Source organism: Rhinopithecus roxellana, chromosome 7 (genome assembly GCF_007565055.1).
Source record: "Rhinopithecus roxellana isolate Shanxi Qingling chromosome 7, ASM756505v1, whole genome shotgun sequence".
Lineage (NCBI taxonomy): Eukaryota > Metazoa > Chordata > Mammalia > Primates > Cercopithecidae > Rhinopithecus > Rhinopithecus roxellana.
This window is the reverse complement of record NC_044555.1, coordinates 36,063,240-36,081,668: the sequence shown is the minus strand read 5'-3', so window position 1 is coordinate 36,081,668 and position 18,429 is coordinate 36,063,240.

Genomic DNA, 18,429 nt, shown 5'->3' with positions numbered 1-18,429 from the left:
ATTTATTAACATATAGTTATTCAAAGTGGCCACTAATGATACTTTCATTTTTTTGCAGTATCGGTTGCAATGTCTCCCTTTTATTATTTTGGATTTTTTTTATATGCATTACCTCTCTTATTTTCTTTGTTTTGTTCAATGTTTGTTCATTTTGTTTAACTTTGCAAGAAACCAACCTTTTGTTCCATTGATATTTTGTATTATTTTCTTCATTTCAATGTTGCTTCTATCTGCTCTGATCTTTATTACTTATTTCTTCTACTGATTTTTGGTCTGGTTTGTTGTGGCTTTTCTAGTTCTTTGAGGTGCATTGTTAGGTTGTTTATTTGAAGTTTTCCATCTTTTTTGATTTAGGCATGTATAGTTATAAAATTCTCTCTTAATAATGTTTTTGCTCTATCCTATAGGTTTTTGTGTGATGTGTGTCCATTATTATCTGTTTCAAATAATTCTTCAATTTCTTTCTTAATTTCTTTATTGACCCACCGGTCATTGAAGAACATATAGTTTAATTTGCATGTATTTTTCTAGGTTTCAAAATTATTCTTGTAGGACAGGTCTGGTCTTTCTAAAAGCTCTCAGCTTTTGTTTGTCTGTGACTGTCTTTATTTCTCCTACCTATTTGAAGGATATTTTTGCCGGATATATTACTCTATGTTAAAAGATTTCTTTTTCAGCACACTGACTATGTCATGCCACTCTCTCCTGTCCTGTAAGATTTCTACTAAAAAGTCTGCTGCCAGATGTATTGAAGCTCCCTTGTGTGTTGTTTGTTTATTTTCTCTTACAACTTTTAGGATACTTTCTTGATCTTTGATCTTTGGAAGCTTTATTTTTAAATGCCTTGAGGTAATCTTCTTTGTGTTAAATCTGCTTGGTCTTCTATGACCTTCTTGTACTTAGACTTGATATTTTTCTCTCAGTTTGCAAAGTTTTCTGTTATTCCCACTTTGAATAAACTCTCTTCCCCTATCTCTTTCTCTACCTCCTCTTTAGGGCCAATAACTCCTAGATTTGCCCTTTTGAGGCTATTTTCTAGAACCTGTATGCATTTTTTATTGTATTTTTTTCTCCTCTGACTATATATTTTCAAATACTCTGTCTTCAAGCTGACTAATTATTTCTTCTGCTTGATCCATTATGCTACTAAAAGACTCACGCATTCTTTAGTATGCCAATTAAAGTTTTTAGCTTCAGAATTCCTGCTTTAATTTTAGAATTATTTAAATCTCTTTGCTAAAGGTATGTGATGTAATTCAGAACATCTTCTCTGTGTTATCTTGAGAAGTTTTTGGTATCCTCAATTCAGGCATTTTGAATTTTCTGTCTCAAAGTTCATATATCTGTCTTTCTCTAGGATTGATTTCTGGAGTCTTATTTAGTTCATTTGGTGAGGTCATGTTTTCCTGAATTGTCTTGATACTTCTAGATGTTCATCTGTATCTGGGCATTGAATAGTTAGATATTTATTGTAGTCATCACTGTCTGGTATAGTTTTTCCCCATTCTTCCTGGGAATGCTTTTCAGACATTTGAAAAGACTTGGGTGCTGTGGTCTAAGTTGTACCTACTTTAGGGGACAGCCAAAGTCCAGTAATGTTGTGGCTCTTGCAAACTCATAGAGGTACTGCCTGATGATCTAGGACAAGTTCCCTGTGGCCACCACCTCTGTGACTGCAGTGGGTCAGATTTGAAGCCAGCACAGTACTGGATCTCACAAAAGCCTTGCTATAACTACTCCCTGGCTACTGTCTGTGTTCACTTAAGGCCCTGGGGCTCTACAATAAGCAGGTGGCAAAGCCAACCTGACCTATATGTTTCCCTTCTGGGTCCAAGTTCCTTCAGGCCCCAGGTGGGTCTAGAGGTTTTATCCTGGAGTTAGAAACTAGTCAAAGATCTTTTGTATCTCCAATTTCACCATTTTTATTATTTTTTTTTCTAAAATACAGTTATTGGTCATAGGTTATGGGTTTTTTGTTTGTTTTGCTGAAGCTATTACAGTAATATAATATGGCAGTGTTTTCAAAATAAAGCATGTATGCATATCGAGAAACTAATGGCTAACCACAATATCCATTGTGTGGAAGATAGCATTTTGAGAATATCTATATAAACAATTTGAAATAAAACTTTCTGAAGAAGAAACGCGATGTTTCAACAATTTTCTCTGGATCGGCTTTTGCAAAATATCCCATGACCAATAGTTGAATCTTTCCACTTAACACTGTTCTCCTACTTATGACTTTCAGGCTTGTTAAAACATAAATGCCTCTATGAAGACACATGGTAATAACAGATTTATTAGATCATCAGCTGAAAAGTGTTCAAAAGTAAACAGAACTTGAAGGCATAGAGTACATTTAAAGGTATTACATCATTTAGAAAAAGAAAGAAGGAAGACTGTATAGAAGATAAATATAAACTTATCTGTAACTAGTTTTTCAACCCACTCTCCCTCCTCTTTTGTTTTCCTTCTTTCCTTCTTTCCTAATTACTTTCTTTTTTTTCCAAGATATTTAACTTGCACTCTGCTAGGGTGATTGGAGTTCAATACTGAATATAATTTTTGCCCTCATGAAACTTACTATCTGGTGAGGGTGGGGGCCTAATATTAATCAAATAGCTAATCACTCATACTTAACACAGTTAAAAACTAGGTAAGTTTCTCAAAGATGTGATAAATTATGTTACCAAAGTCTATAATGGTGGCTTATCAGTTAGGGCTAGATTTAACTGAAAGTAAGAGATAATCATAAGAACAGTTAATTAAACAAGATAAATATTCTCCGTCACATAAAAATCTAAAAGAAGACCACCTAGAACTGATATGGTAGCTTTGCTCCAGGATATTCTTAGAGATTCAGATTCCTGTCAGCTTATTGCTCTGTCCTCCTCAGATATAATAATGCTCTCATCCTTATGTTCAAATATGTTATCCAACCTATCATTTCTCCAAGAAGCAAATAGAAAAAGAGAGAAAGAATAAATAATTAAATGATATGTTTTCAGTCACTTGAGTTGAGAACTCTGTTTTAGCTCTGTCACTTGAGCTAACAGGTGAGATAAGAGTAGAATTTTAAAAGGATGAGAGTCAAGGAAAGAACATTTCAATCAACACAGACGAATGGACACAAAGCCTCTGTGATATGATGAAGCATGGTGAGTAGAAATGCCTTTGCTTCTGTTTACTGCATCTGAGGAAACAGTGGTGTTATACCCGACACTGTTAATAACTATATTTATTAAAATGACGCAGGACAAGGAAAAAAAAAAAAAAACCTTAACATTTTCTTCCATTTCTGGAAAAAGTTTGCTTAATTTTTTGAAGAGTGTTGATTGAACCACTTGCTTTTTAAAATATATACATAAGATCTCAAAATTTCCATGAGATTTTGTTGCAACATAATTTTTTGTCACATCTTATACTGAAAAGTATTTTAAAACACAACACTGCTGTGCATAACTTTAAAGTAAAGGTTTTTACACCTTAGAATATAGGTCAAGGCATTTTTATAAATGCAAAGGATACTTTGCAGTAATTTGAAAACTCTTAGTAGTGGGGGCGGAGCAAGATGGCCGAATAGGAACAGCTCCAGGCTCCAACTCCCAGCGCGAGTGACACAGAAGACCGGTGATTTCTGCATTTTCAACTGAGGTACTGGGGTCATCTCACTAGGGAGTGCCGGACAATCGGTGCTGGTCAGCTGCTGCAGCCTGACCAGTGAAAGCTGAAGCAGGGCGAGGCATTGCCTCACCTGGGAAGCGCAAGGGGGAAGGGAATCCCTTTTCCTAGCCAGGGGAACTGAGACACACAACACCTGGAAAATCGGGTAATTCCCACCCCAATACTGCACTTTAAGCAAACGGGCACACCAGGAGATTATATCCACACCTGGCCGGGAGGGTCCCACGGCCACGGAGCCTCCCTCATCGCTAGCAAAGCAGTCTGCGATCTAACCGCAAGGCAGCAGCGAGGCTGGGGGAGGGGCGCCCACCATTGCTAAGGCTTTAGTAGGTAAACAAAGCTGCTGAGAAGCTCTAACTGGGTGGAGCTCACAGCAGCTCAAGGAAACCTGCCTGTCTCTGTAGACTCCACCTCTGGGGACAGGGGACAGCTAAATAACAACAACAAAAAAAGCAGCAGAAACCTGTGCAGACACAAATGACTCTGTCTGACAGCTTTGAAGAGAGCAGTGGATCTCCCAACACGGAGGTTGAGATCTGAGAACGGACAGACTGCCTGCTCAAGTGGGTCCCTGAACCCTGAGTAGCCTAACTGGGAGACATCCCCAACTAGGGGCAGTCTGACACCCCACACCTCACAGGGTGGAGTACACCCCTGAGAGGAAGCTTCCAAAGTAAGAATCAGACAGGTACACTCGCTGTTCAGCAATATTCTATCTTCTGCAACCTCTCCTGCTGATACCCAGGCAAACAGGGTCTGGAGTGGACCTCAAGCAATCTCCAACAGACCTACAGCTGAGGGTCCTGACTATTAGAAGGAAAACAATCAAACAGGAAGAACACCTACACCACAACCCCATCAGTACGTCACCATCATCAAAGACCAGAGACACATAAAACCACAAAGATGGGGAAGAAGCAGGGCAGAAATGCTGGAAATTCAAAAAATAAGAGCACATCTCCCCATGCAAAGGAGCGCAGCTCATCCCCAGCAACGGATCAAAGCTGGTCAGAGATTGACTTTGACGAGATGAAAGAAGAAGTCTTCAGTCTATCAAACTTCTCAGAGCTAAAGGAGGAATTACGTACCCAGCGCAAAGAAACTAAAAATCTTGAAAAAAGAGTGGAAGAATTGATAGCTAGAATAATTAATGCAGAGAAGGTCATAAACGAAATGACAGAGATGAAAACCGTGACACGAGAAATACGTGACAAATCCACAAGCTTCAGTAACCGATTCGATCAACTGGAAGAAAGAGTATCAGCGATTGAGGATCAAATGAATGAAATGAAGCGAGAAGAGAAACCAAAAGAAAAAAGAAGAAAAAGAAATGAACAAAGCCTGCAAGAAGTATGGGATTATGTAAAAAGACCAAATCTACGTCTGATTGGGGTGCCTGAAAGTGAGGGGGAAAATGGAACCAAGTTGGAAAACACTCTTCAGGATATCATCCAGGAGAACATCCCCAACCTAGTAGGGCAGGCCAACATTCAAATTCAGGAAATACAGAGAACACCACAAAGATACTCCTCCAGAAGAGCAACTCCAAGACACATAATTGCCAGATTCACCAAAGTTGAAATGAAGGAAAAAATCTTAAGGGCAGCCAGAGAGAAAGGTCAGGTTACCCACAAAGGGAAGCCCATCAGACTAACAGCAGACCTCTCGGCAGAAACTCTACAAGCCAGAAGAGAGTGGGGGCCAATATTCAACATTCTCAACGAAAAGAATTTTCAACCCAGAATTTCATATCCAGCCAAACTAAGTTTCATAAGTGAAGGAGAAATAAAATCCTTTACAGATAAGCAAATGCTTAGAGATTTTGTCACCACCAGGCCTGCCTTACAAGAGACCCTGAAGGAAGCCCTAAACATGGAAAGGAACAACCAGTACCAGCCATTGCAAAAACATGCCAAAATGTAAAGACCATCGAGGCTAGGAAGAAACTGCATCAACTAACGAGCAAAATAACCAGTTAATATCATAATGGCAGGATCAAGTTCACACATAATGATATTAACCTTAAATGTAAATGGACTAAATGCTCCAATTAAAAGACACAGACTAGCAAACTGGATAAAGAGTCAAGACCCATCAGTCTGCTGTATTCAGGAGACCCATCTCACATGCAGAGACATACATAGGCTCAAAATAAAGGAATGGAGGAAGATCTACCAAGCAAATGGAGAACAAATAAAGCAGGGGTTGCAATCCTAGTCTCTGATAAAATAAACGTTAAACCATCAAAGATCAAAAGAGACAAAGAAGGCCATTACATAATGGTAAAGGGATCAATTCAACAGGAAGAGCTAACTCTCCTAAATATATATGCACCCAATACAGGAGCACCCAAATTCATAAAGCAAGTCTTTAGAGACTTATAAAGAGACTTAGACTCCCATACAATAATAATGGGAGACTTCAACACTCCACTGTCAACATTAGACAGATCAATGAGACAGAAAGTTAACAAGGATATCCAGGAATTGAACTCATCTCTGCACCAAGCGGACCTAATAGACATCTATAGAACTCTTCACCTCAAATCAACAGAATATACATTCTTCTCAGCACCACATCGCACTTATTCCAAAAACTGACCACATAATTGGAAGTAAAGCACTCCTTAGCAAATATAAAAGAACAGAAATTATAACAAACTGTCTCTCAGACCACAGTGCAATCAAACTAGAACTCAGGACTAAGAAACTCAATCAAAACCACTCAACTACATGGAAACTGAACAACCTGCTCCTGAATGACTATTGGGTACATAACGAAATGAAGGCAGAAATAAAGATGTTCTTTGAAACCAATGAGAAGAAAGATACAACATACCAGAATCTCTGGGACACATTTAAAGCAGTGTGTAGAGGGAAATTTATAGCACTAAATGCCCACAAGAGAAAGCTGGAAAGATCTAAAATGGACACTCTAACATCACAATCAAAAGAACTGGAGAAGCAAGAGCAAACACATTCAAAAGCTCAAAGAAGGTAAGAAATAACTAAGATCAGAGCAGAACTGAAGGAAATAGAGACACAAAAAACCCTGCAAAAAATCAATGAATCCAGGAGTTGGTTTTTTGAAAAAATCAACAAAATTGACAGACCGCTAGCAAGACTAATAAAGGAGAAAAGAGAGAGGAATCAAATAGAAGCAATAAAAAATGATAAAGGGGATATCACCACCGACCCCACAGAAATACAAACTACCATCAGAGAATACTATAAACACCTCTACGCAAATCAACTAGATAATCTAGAAGAAATGGATAATTTCCTGGACACTTACACTCTTCCAAGACTAAACCAGGAAGAAGTTGAATCCCTGAATAGACCAATAGCAGGCTCTGAAATTGAGGCAATAATTAATAGCCTACCAACCAAAAAAAGTCCAGGATCAGATGGATTCACAGCTGAATTCTACCAGAGGTACAAGAAGGAGCTGGTACCATTCCTTCTGAAACTATTCCAATCAATTGAAAAAGAGGGAATCCTCCCTAACTCATTTTATGAGGCCAACATCATCCTGATACCATAGCCTGGCAGAGACACAACAAAAAAAGAGAATTTTAGACCAATATCCCTGATGAACATCGATGCAAAAATCCTCAACAAAATACTGGCAAAACGGATTCAGCAGCACATCAAAAAGCTTATCCACCATGATCAAGTGGGCTTCATCCCTGGGATGCAAGGCTGGTTCAACATTCGCAAATCAATAAACGTAATCCAGCATATAAACAGAACCAAAGACAAAACCACCTGATTGTCTCAATAGATGCAGAAAAGGCTTTTGACAAAATTCAACAGCCCTTCATGCTAAAAACGCTCAATAAATTCGGTATTGATGGAACGTACCTCAAAATAATAAGAGCTATTGATGACAAACCCATAGCTAATACCATACTGAATGGGCAAAAACCGGAAAAATTCCCTTTGAAAACTGGCAGAAGACAGGGATGCCCTCTCTCACCATTCCTATTCAACATAGTGTTGGAAGTTCTGGCTAGGGCAATCAGGCAAGAGAAAGAAATCAAGGGTATTCAGTTAGGAAAAGAAGTCAAATTGTCCCTCTTTGCAGATGACATGCTTGTATATTTTGAAAACCCCATTGTCTCAGCCCAAAATCTCCTTAAGCTGATAAGCAACTTCAGCAAAGTCTCAGGATACAAAATTAATGTGCAAAAATCACAAGCATTCTTATACACCAGTAACAGACAAACAGAGAGCCAAATCAGGAATGCACTTCCATTCACAATTGCTTCAAAGAGAATAAAATACCTAGGAATCCAACTTGCAAGGGATGTCAAGGACCTCTTCAAGGAGAACTACAAACCACTGCTCACTGAAATCAAAGAGGACACAAACAAATGGAAGAACATACCATGCTCATGGATAGGAAGAATCAATATCGTGAAAATGGCCATACTGCCCAAGGTTATTTATAGATTCAATGCCATCCCCATCAAGCTACCAATGAGTTTCTTCACAGAACTGGAAAAATCTGCTTTAAAGTTCATATGGAACCAAAAAAGAGCCCGCATTGCCAAGACAATCCTAAGTCAAAAGAACAAAGCTGGAGGCATCACACTACCTGACTTCAAACTATACTACAAGGCTACAGTAACCAAAACAGCATGGTACTGGTCCCAAAACAGAGATATAGACCAATGGAACAGAACAGAGTCCTCAGAAATAATACCACACATCTACAGCCATCTGATCTTTGACAAACCTGAGAGAAACAAGAAATGGGGAAAGGATTCCCTATTGAATAAATGGTGCTGGGAAAATTGGCTAGCCATAAGTAGAAAGCTGAAACTGGATCCTTTCCTTACTCCTTATATGAAAATTAATTCAAGATGGATTAGAGACTTAAATTTTAGATCTAATACCATAAAAACCCTTGAAGAAAACCTACGTCGTACCATTCAGGACATAGGCATGAGCAAGGACTTCATGTCTAAAACACCAGAAGCAACGGCAACAAAAGCCAAAATTGACAAATGGGATCTAATTAAACTAAAGAGCTTCTGCACGGCAAAAGAAACTACCATCAGAGTGAACAGGCAACCTACAGAATGGGAGAAAATTTTTGCAATCTACTCATCTGACAAAGGGCTAATATCCAGAATCTACAAAGAACTCAAACAAATTTACAAGAAAAAAACAAACAACCCCATCCAAAATTGGGCAAAGGATATGAACAGATATTTCTCAAAAGAAGACATTCATACAGCCAACAGACACATGAAAAAATGCTCATCATCACTGGCCATCAGAGAGATGCAAATCAAAACCACAATGAGATACCATCTCACACCAGTTAGAATGGCAATCATTACAAAGTCAGGAAACAACTGGTGCTGGAGAGGATGTGGAGAAATGGGAACATTTTTACACTGTTGGTGGGATTGTAAACTAGTTCAACCATTATGGAAAACAGTATGGTGATTCCTCAAGGATCTAGAACTAGATGTACCATATGACCCAGCCATCCCACTACTGGGTATATACCCAAAGGATTATAAATCATGCTGCTATAAAGACACATGCACACGCATGTTTATTGCGGCACTATTCACAATAGCAAAGACTTGGAATCAACCCAAATGTCCATCAGTGACAGACTGGATTAAGAAAATGCGGCACATATATACCATGGAATATTACGCAGCCATAAAAAAGGATGAATTTGCGTCCTTTGTAGGGACATGGATGCAGCTGGAAACCATCATTCTTAGCAAACTATCACAAGAAGAGAAAACCAAACACCGCATGTTCTCACTCGTAGGTGGCAACTGAACAATGAGATCACTTGGACTCGGGAAGGGGAACATCACACATCGGGGCCTATCATGGGGAGGGGGGAGGGGAGAGGGATTGCATTGGGAGTTATACCTGATATAAATGATGAATTGATGGGTGCTGATGAGTTGATGGGTGCAGCACACCAACATGGCACAAGTATACATATGTAACAAACCTGCACGTTATGCACATGTACCCTAGAACTTAAAGTATTAAAAAAAAAAAGAAGAAAACTCTTAGTAGTAAGATGAGGTGTTATTAAATGTCGTTCACTTTTTAGAATAGTATTTTTTAATGTGTATGTGTACATAGTAGGTGTATGTATTTATGGAGTACGTGAGGTACTTTGATACAGGCATGCAATGAGTAATAACAACATCATGGAAAATGGGGTACCCATCTCCACAAGCATTTATCCTTTGTGTTATTAATACATACTCTTACTTATTTTAAAATGTACAATTGAATTATTTTGACTATAGTCACAGTGCTGTGATATCAAATACTACGTCTTATTCATTCTTTCTAAGTATTTTTGCTACCCATTAACCATCCTTACCTCACTCCTTCCCAAACTACTTTCTCAGCCTTTGGTAACAGCCCTTCTACTCTCTCTTTCCATGAGTTCAATTGTTTTGATTTATAAATCTCCCACAAACAAGTGAGAATATGTGATGTTGGTCTTTCTGTGTCTGGCTTCTTTCACTTAACATAATAATCTTCAGCTCCATCCATGCTGTTAGAAATGACAGAATCTCATTCATTTTTATGGCTTAATAAAAGTATCACATTTTCTTCATCCACTCATCTTTATACACACACGCACGCGCGCACACACACACACACACACACACACACACACACACACACACACACACATATATATATATATATAAAGTTCTGGCATACATGTACAGAATGTGCAGGTTTGTTATACAGGTATACATGCGCCATGGTGGTTTGTTGCACCCATCAACCCGTCATCTTCTTTAGGTATTTCTCCTAATGCTATCCCTCCCCTAACCCTCACCCCCTGACAGGCTCTCGTGTATGATGTTCCCCTCCCTGTGTCTGCATGTTCTCATTGTTAAACTTCCACTTATGAGTGAAAAGATGTGGTGTTTGGTTTTCTGTTCCTGTGTTAGTTTGCTGAGAATGATGGTTTCCAGCTTCATCCATGTCCCTACAAAGGACGTGAGCTCATCCCTTTTATGGCTGCATAGTATTCCATTGCGTGTATGTGCCACATTTTCTTAATCCAGTCTATTATTGATGGGCATTTGGGTTGGTTCCAAGTCTTTGCTATTGTGAATAGTGCTACAATAAACATACGTGTGCCTGTGTCTTTATAGTTGAATGATTTATAATCCTTTCAGTACATACCCAGTAATGGGATTGCTGGGTCAAATGGTATTTCCAGTTCTAGATCCTTGAGGAATCACCACACTGCCTTCCCCGGTGGTTAAACTAATTTACATTCCCACCAACAGTGTAAAAACATTCCTATTTCTCCACATTATCTCCAGCATCTCCTGGAATAGACCTAAATAGACCAATAATAAGTTCTGAAATTGAGGCAATAGTTAATAGCCCTCCAACAAAAAGAAGCCCAGGACCAGATGCATTCACAGCCGAATTCCACCAGAGGTACAAAGAGGAGCTGGTACCATCTTTTCTGAAAGTATTCCAAACAATACAAAAATAGAGACTCCTCCCTAACCAATATTATGAGGCCAGCACCATGCTGACACCAAAACCTGGCAGAGACACAACAAAATGAAAGAAAATTTCAGGCCAATATCTCTGATGAACAGTGATGCAAAAAATCCCCAATAAAATACTGGCCAACCAAATTCAGCAGCACATCAAAAAGCTTATCCACCACGATCAAGTCAGCTTCATCCCTGGGATGCAAGGCTGGTTCAATATATGCAAATCAATAAGTGTAATCCATCACATAAACAGAACAAATGATGAAAACCACATGATTATCTCAATAGATGCAGAAAAGGCCTTCGACAAACTTCAACAGCCCTTCATGCTGAAAACTCTCAATAAACTAGGTATTGATGGAATATATCTCAAAATAATAAGAACTATTTATGACAAACCCACAGCCAATATCATACTGAATGGGCAAAAACTGGAAACATTCCCTTTGAAAACCAGCACAAGACAAGGATGCCCTCTCTCACCACTCCCATTCAACATAGTATTGGAAGTTCTGGCCAGGGCAATGAGGCAAGAGAAAGAAATAAAGGGTATTCAAAGAGAAAGAGAGAAAGTTAAATGGTCTCTGTTTGCAGATAACATAGTTGTATACTTAGAAAACCCCATTGTCTCAGCCCAAAATCTTGTTAAGCTGATAAGCAACTTCTGTAAAATCTCAGGATACAAAATCAATGTGCAAAAATCACAAGCATTCCTATAAGACAATAATAGATAAATAGAGAGCCAAATCATGACTGAACTCCCATTCATAATTGCTGCAAAGAGAATAAAATACCTAAGAATACAACTTAGAAGGGATGTGAAGGACTTCTTCAAGGAGAACTACAAACCACTGCTCAAGGAAATAAGAGAAGACACAAACAAATGGAAAAACATTCCATGCTCATGGTTAGAAAGAATCAATATTGTGAAAATGGCCATACTGCCCAAAGTAATGTATAGATTCAATGCTAAACTCATCAAGCTATCATTGACTTTCTTCACAGAATTGGAAAAAATGACTTTAAATTTCATTTGGAACCAAAAAAAGTGGCCGCATAGCCAAGACAATCCTAAGTAAAAAGAACAATGCTGGAGGCATCAAGCTACCTAACTTCAAACTATATTACAAGGCTATAGTAACCAAAACACCATGGTACTGGTACCAAAACAGATACATAGACGAATGGAACAGAACAGAGGCATCCGAAATAATGCCACACATCTACAGCCATCTAATCTTTGGCAAACCTCAGAAAAACAAGCAATGGGGAAAGGATTCCCTATTTAATAAATGGTGTTGGGAAAAATGGCTAGCCACATGCAGAAAACTGAAACTGGACCACTTCCTTACATCTTATTCAAAAATTAACTCAAGATGAATTAAAGACTTAAATGTAAGATCTAAAACCATAAAAACCCTAGAAGAAAACCTAGACAATACCATTCAGGACATAGGCATGTGCAAATACTTCATGATTAAAACACCAAAAGCAATGGCAACAAAAGCCAAAATAGATGAAGGGGATCCAATTAAACTAAAGAGCTTCTGCACAGCAAAAGAAGCTATCATCAGAGTGAACGGGCAACCTACAGAATGGGAGAAAATTTTTTCAGAATGAGAGAATATCTATCCATCTGACAAAGGGCTAATATCCAAAATCTACAAGGAACTTAAACACATTTACAGGAAAAAAACAAACAACTCTATCAAAAAGTGGGTGAAGAATAACAACAGACACTTCTCAAAAGAAGACATTTATGCAGTCAATCTACATATGAAAAAAAAAAGCTCATCATCACTTGTCATTAGAGAAATGCAAATCAAAACCACAATGAGATACCATCTCACACCAGCTAGAATGGCGACCATTCATCTTATGATAGACACTTAGGTTGCTTTCAAATTTTGCCTATTGGAAGAGTATCACAATAATCATAGGAGGGAAGATATCTCTTTGCTATATTGATTTCTCTTCTTTTGTGTATAAACACAGCAGTGGGATTGCTGAATCATATGACAGCTCTATTTTTACTTGTTTGAGTAACCTCTGAACTATTCTCTGTAGTGGTTATGCTAATTTACATTCCCACCAATGGTGTAGAAAGATTTTCTTTTCTCCACATCCTCAGCAATATTTCTTGTACCATTTTTTAAATATTTTGAGACTGATTTTGTTACATAACATGTGGTCTATTCTTGAGAAAAATTCATGCGATGAAAAGAAGGTGTCTTTTGCAGCCTTTGAGTAAAATATTCTGTAAATATCTATTAGGTCCATTTCATCTATAGTGAAGATTAAGCCTTATCTTTCTTTGTTGAATTTACATCTGGATGAACTGATGCTGAGTGTTGGGTGTTGAAGTCTTCAGCTATTATTGTATTGAGGTCTATCTCTCTCTTTAGCTTCAATAATATTTGCTTTATATATCTAGGTGCTCCAGTGATGGGTGCATATATATTTACAATTATTATATCCTCTTGCTGAATTGATTCCTTTATTAGTATTTAGTAGCCTTCTTTGTCACTTACAGTTTTGAAATCTATTTTTTCTGATGTAAGTATATACTCTTGCTCATTTCTCATTTCCATTGGCATGGAATATCTTTTTCCATCCCTTTATTTTCATTGGATGTGTATCTTCATAGATGAAGAGTTTTTCTTGTACGCAACAGATCAGAGTCTTTTTTTTTTTTTTTTCATTTATTCGGCCTCTCTAAGTATTTTCATTAGAGAGTTTATTCCATTTACATTCACAGTTATCATTGATAAGCAGTGACTTACTCCTGCTATTGTTTGTTTTCTGGTTGTTTTTTGGTCTTTTCCTTTTTGTCTTTCTTTTTGTGAAGGTGATTTTCTCAGGTGGTATGATTTAATTTCTTGCTTTTTATTTTTTCTGTATTTTTCATATGTTTTTTGATTAGAAAGTACTGTATGGCTTGCAAATTATATCTTATAATCCATTATCTTAAACCAATGACAAGTTAACACTGATTACATAAACAAACACAAAAAGAAAACTAATAAAAAGTCTATATACTTTAACTTAATCCTCCTAATTTTTAACTTTTCAATGTCTCTTTGTCTCATTACACAGTGTTTGTCCTGAAAAGTTGTTGTAGTTATTATTCTTGATTGGATTATCGTTTTATCTTTCTTCCTAAGATAATAGTAGTTTGCAAAGAACAATTACAGTTTTATAATGTTCTGTGTATTTTTGTGTGTGTGCTTACTGTTACCAGTGACTTTGCTTGTTTTGAGACTGGGTCTCACTCTACTATCCAGTCTGGAGTGCAGTCATGCAGTCACAGATCACTGTGGCCTCAACTTTCCAGGCTCAAGTGATTCTCCCACCTCAGCCTCCTGAGTAGCTGGGACTACTGGCATGTGCCACTCCACTGGCTAATTTTTGTGTTTTTATGTAGAGACAGGATTTCACCATGTTGCCCAGGCTAGTCTCAAACTCCTGGGCTCAAGCAATCCACCCACCTCAAGCTCCCAAAGGGCTGGGATAATAGGTGTGGGTCACCATGCCTGGCCACCACTGAGTTTTGTATCTTCAGATGATTTCCTCTTGTTCATGAGCATCGTTTTCTTTCAGATTGAGAAACTATCTTTAGCATTTATTGTAGGACAAATCTGGTGTTGATAAAATCCCTCAGCTTTTGTTTGTCTGTGTAGTTCTTGATTTCTCCTTCATACTTGAAGGATATTTTTACTGCATAAAGAATTCTAGGGTAAAAGTCTTTTTATCCCCCTTCTGGTACTTTAAATATGTCATGCCACTCTCTCCTGGCCTATAAGGTTTTCACTGTAAAGTCTGCTGCCACATGTATTGGAGATTCATTATATGTTATTTGTTTCATTTCTTTTGATGCTTTTAGCATCATTTCTTTATCCTTGAACTTTAGCAGTTTGATTATTAGCTGTCTGAAGATAGTCCTCTCTGGGTTAATTCGGCTTAGTGTTCTATAATCTTTTTGTACTTCAATGTTGATATCTTTCTCTAGGTTTGAAAGGTTCTCTAGTAATATTTCTTGGAATAACCCTTCTACCCCATATTTCATCTACCTTTTCTTTTAGGCCAATCACTCTTAGATTTGCCCTTCTGAGGCTATTTTCTCAATCTCGTAGGTGTGCTTTATTTATTTGTTTTAATTATTTTTCTTGTCTCCTGAGTATATATTTTTAAATAGCCTGCCTTCAAGATCACTCATTCTTTCCTCTGCTTGACTAATCCAGCTATTGGGACTCTGAGGCATTTTTCAGTATGTAAATTGCATTTTTGAATTATAGAATGTGTGCCTTATTTGTTTTAATTATTTTAATCTCATTGTTAAATGCATTTGATAGAATTATGAAATTCTTCTGTTATCTTACATTTCATTGCATTTTCTCAAGCAGATATTTTGAATTTTCCATTTGAAAATTGAACATGTATCTGTTTCTCTAGGATTAGTCTCTGTGCCTTATTTTGTTCATTTGCTGAGATCAAGTTTTCCTGGGTAATCTTGATGCTTTTAGATGGTTGTCAGCGTCTGGGCATTGAAGAGTTAGGTATTTATTGTAACAGCCTTCAGAGGCAGAGCTTGTTTGCACCTGTCTTTCTGGAGAAGTCTTTCCAGGTATTTGAAGGGACTTGGGCCCCAAGTCTAATATCACTGTGATTTTTGCAGACTTGTAGAGGTACTGTCTTCATTGTCTTGGATAACACCTGGAAGAATTCTCTAGATTACAATGCAGAGACTCTTGTTTGTTTGTCTGCTTGTTTGTTTTTCTTCTTACCTTCCCCCAAACAAGTGGAGTTTATTTATCTTTGCTGAGCTTCCCGGAACTTGGGGTGTGGTGATGCAAGCACCTCTGTGCCCCCCACCATTGGAACAGCACTGGGTCAGACCTGAAGCCAGCACAACACTGGGTCTCACCCAAGACCTGTTGTAACCACTAACTGGCTACCACCGATATTCACGCAAGGTTCTAGGGCTCTATGATCAGAAGACAATGATGTCAGCCAGGTTTATGACTATTCAGGGCAATGAGCTCCCCCAAACCCCGAGTGGTTCCAGAGATGCTGTTTGGGAACCAGAAATTGGAGTCAAAAAACTTAGAAGTATGCCTGATGTTCTATTATTCTGTGGCTATGCTGGAACTGAAACCACAATAAAAAGTTCTTCCTACTCTTCCCTCCCCTTTTCACAAGCAGAGGACATTCTCTCTGTGGCCACCACCACCACTGGCCCATAGGGGGATTCTTCCAAGTCACTGCCAGTGTTCCCTTAAAGCCCAAGGGCTCTTCATTTAGTTTGTGGTGAATGCTGCCAGGCCTGGGACTCACCCTTCAGGTCAGTGGGCTCCCCTCTGGCCCAGGGCAGGTCCAGAAATGCTGCCCAAGAGCCTAGGCCGGCACTCAGGGACCCCAAGAGTCTGCTTGTCACTCTGGCCACTGTGGCTGAGCTGGTACCTAAGGTGCAAAACAGAGTTGCCTTTACTTTTCCCTATGCTTTTCTCAAAGAGAAGGAGTCTTTCACCATATCCAACACAGCTGGGGATGTGCTGAGTCACATCTATAGTCAGCACATCTCAGAGCCCAAGGTCCACAGCATATTACCTTGATATTACTGCTGGTTATTCAGAGCCCAAGGGCTCTTTAGTCATCAGGTAATGAATCCTGCCAGGACTACGCCCTTTCTTTCAAGGCAGTGGGTTTCCTTTTGGCCCAACATTTGTCTGAAAATATTATCTGGACTATAGGGCCTCACGACTCTGGTGCCCTATTCTACTGAAGCTGAGCTGCTATCCAAGTTGCAAGATGAAGTCCTCTTTAGTCTTTGCTCTTTTCTCTTTAAGCAGAAGAAATAAGTCATGTTTGATGCTGTGAGCTGCACAGCCTGGGGCTGGGGGAGAGGTGGCAAAGCCTTCCTTAGTCGTGCCAGCTGGTCTCTCCCTAGGTCACATGCCACCCTAGTCCTCTGGCTCTGAGCCCAGACCAGCACAAAAAGTTGCTTAGGAATTGCAGCCCTTGTGTCCTAGACTGTCTCTCAAGTTTACTTAGGACCCCAGAGTACTTTGGCCTGCAGTGATAAGGCTTGTCAACAAACTCAAGTTTTAACCACTGACATAGGTGAGACCCTTCAGGCTAGGTCAGGTCCAAATGCTCCCTCTATGCTCAGTTGCTGACTGAGCCCAGCACAGCTTCTCTCTGTGCTCTCATAGGGCAGCACTGAATTCAATGTAAAGTCCCCCAGTCACTGCACTCTCTCTCTTCAAAGTGCACAGACTCTCTGTGCTGGATGGTCTTTGCCAGGGATGGAGGAAGGGTAGTGTCAGTGATTCACGACTTTCTTTCCTACCCTCTTCAGTGCCTTTTTTTCTGTGATTTGAAGTTACAACCAGGTAGTGTGATTGCTCACATGAATTTTGGTTCTTGTGACAGTGCTTTTCTGTGTGCAGATAGTTTTTAAAATGTGGTGTTCCTGCATGGGGAAAGAATGATGAAAGCTTCTATTCCAACATTATGCTTTACCCTCCTTCATTTACTTCTCCATATTGCTGTTTTTATTAGTGGGAAGCCTAACACAGTATTGAGAATAACTGTTGTACTTATTTGCTTTGTTAAGAATTATTTCATTACTAGGTAGCCCTTAATGCTAAAAGAAGATTAATGATCCCAACAAGAAAAGGAGATCTCTAGTATTGTCTCTCAAGTTCGGACCATTTCGAATAGGCTTCATCTTCACCAATGCGCTTCCTATAATACCAACTCTTTAAACTATATGTTAGTATATATCAGGTTACTACAGTTATTTTTCTAAATTTTGAAACAGTTTCTTGGTTAACTGTATTACTCTATTAGAAACAATAGTAAATAGTTAAAGTGGAAAGCCAGGTAATGTATCAAAATAATATGGAACATTTTTAGAATTATTGTGAAGCTTTCTTTTTTTTTCAGAAAATTGCTTTCTTGGAAAAATTATATTTTGGTTTGAAAAAAGCAATCAAAGCAGGCAAATAAGATGATCAAAACATTAGTCATAAAAGTAAGTAGTGCAAGAATTTTTAAATGTCTGTGGCTTTCCCAGAGTTGTTATTTGTGATGGACATTAGATCATATGTGTAATTTTTCATCAAATTTTTTAAAGTCTAGGGAAGATCAAATAAGTTTATTTACTGTACAAGGCATTGATTTACTTTTGTCTTAGTTCACCTTTGAATTTATAG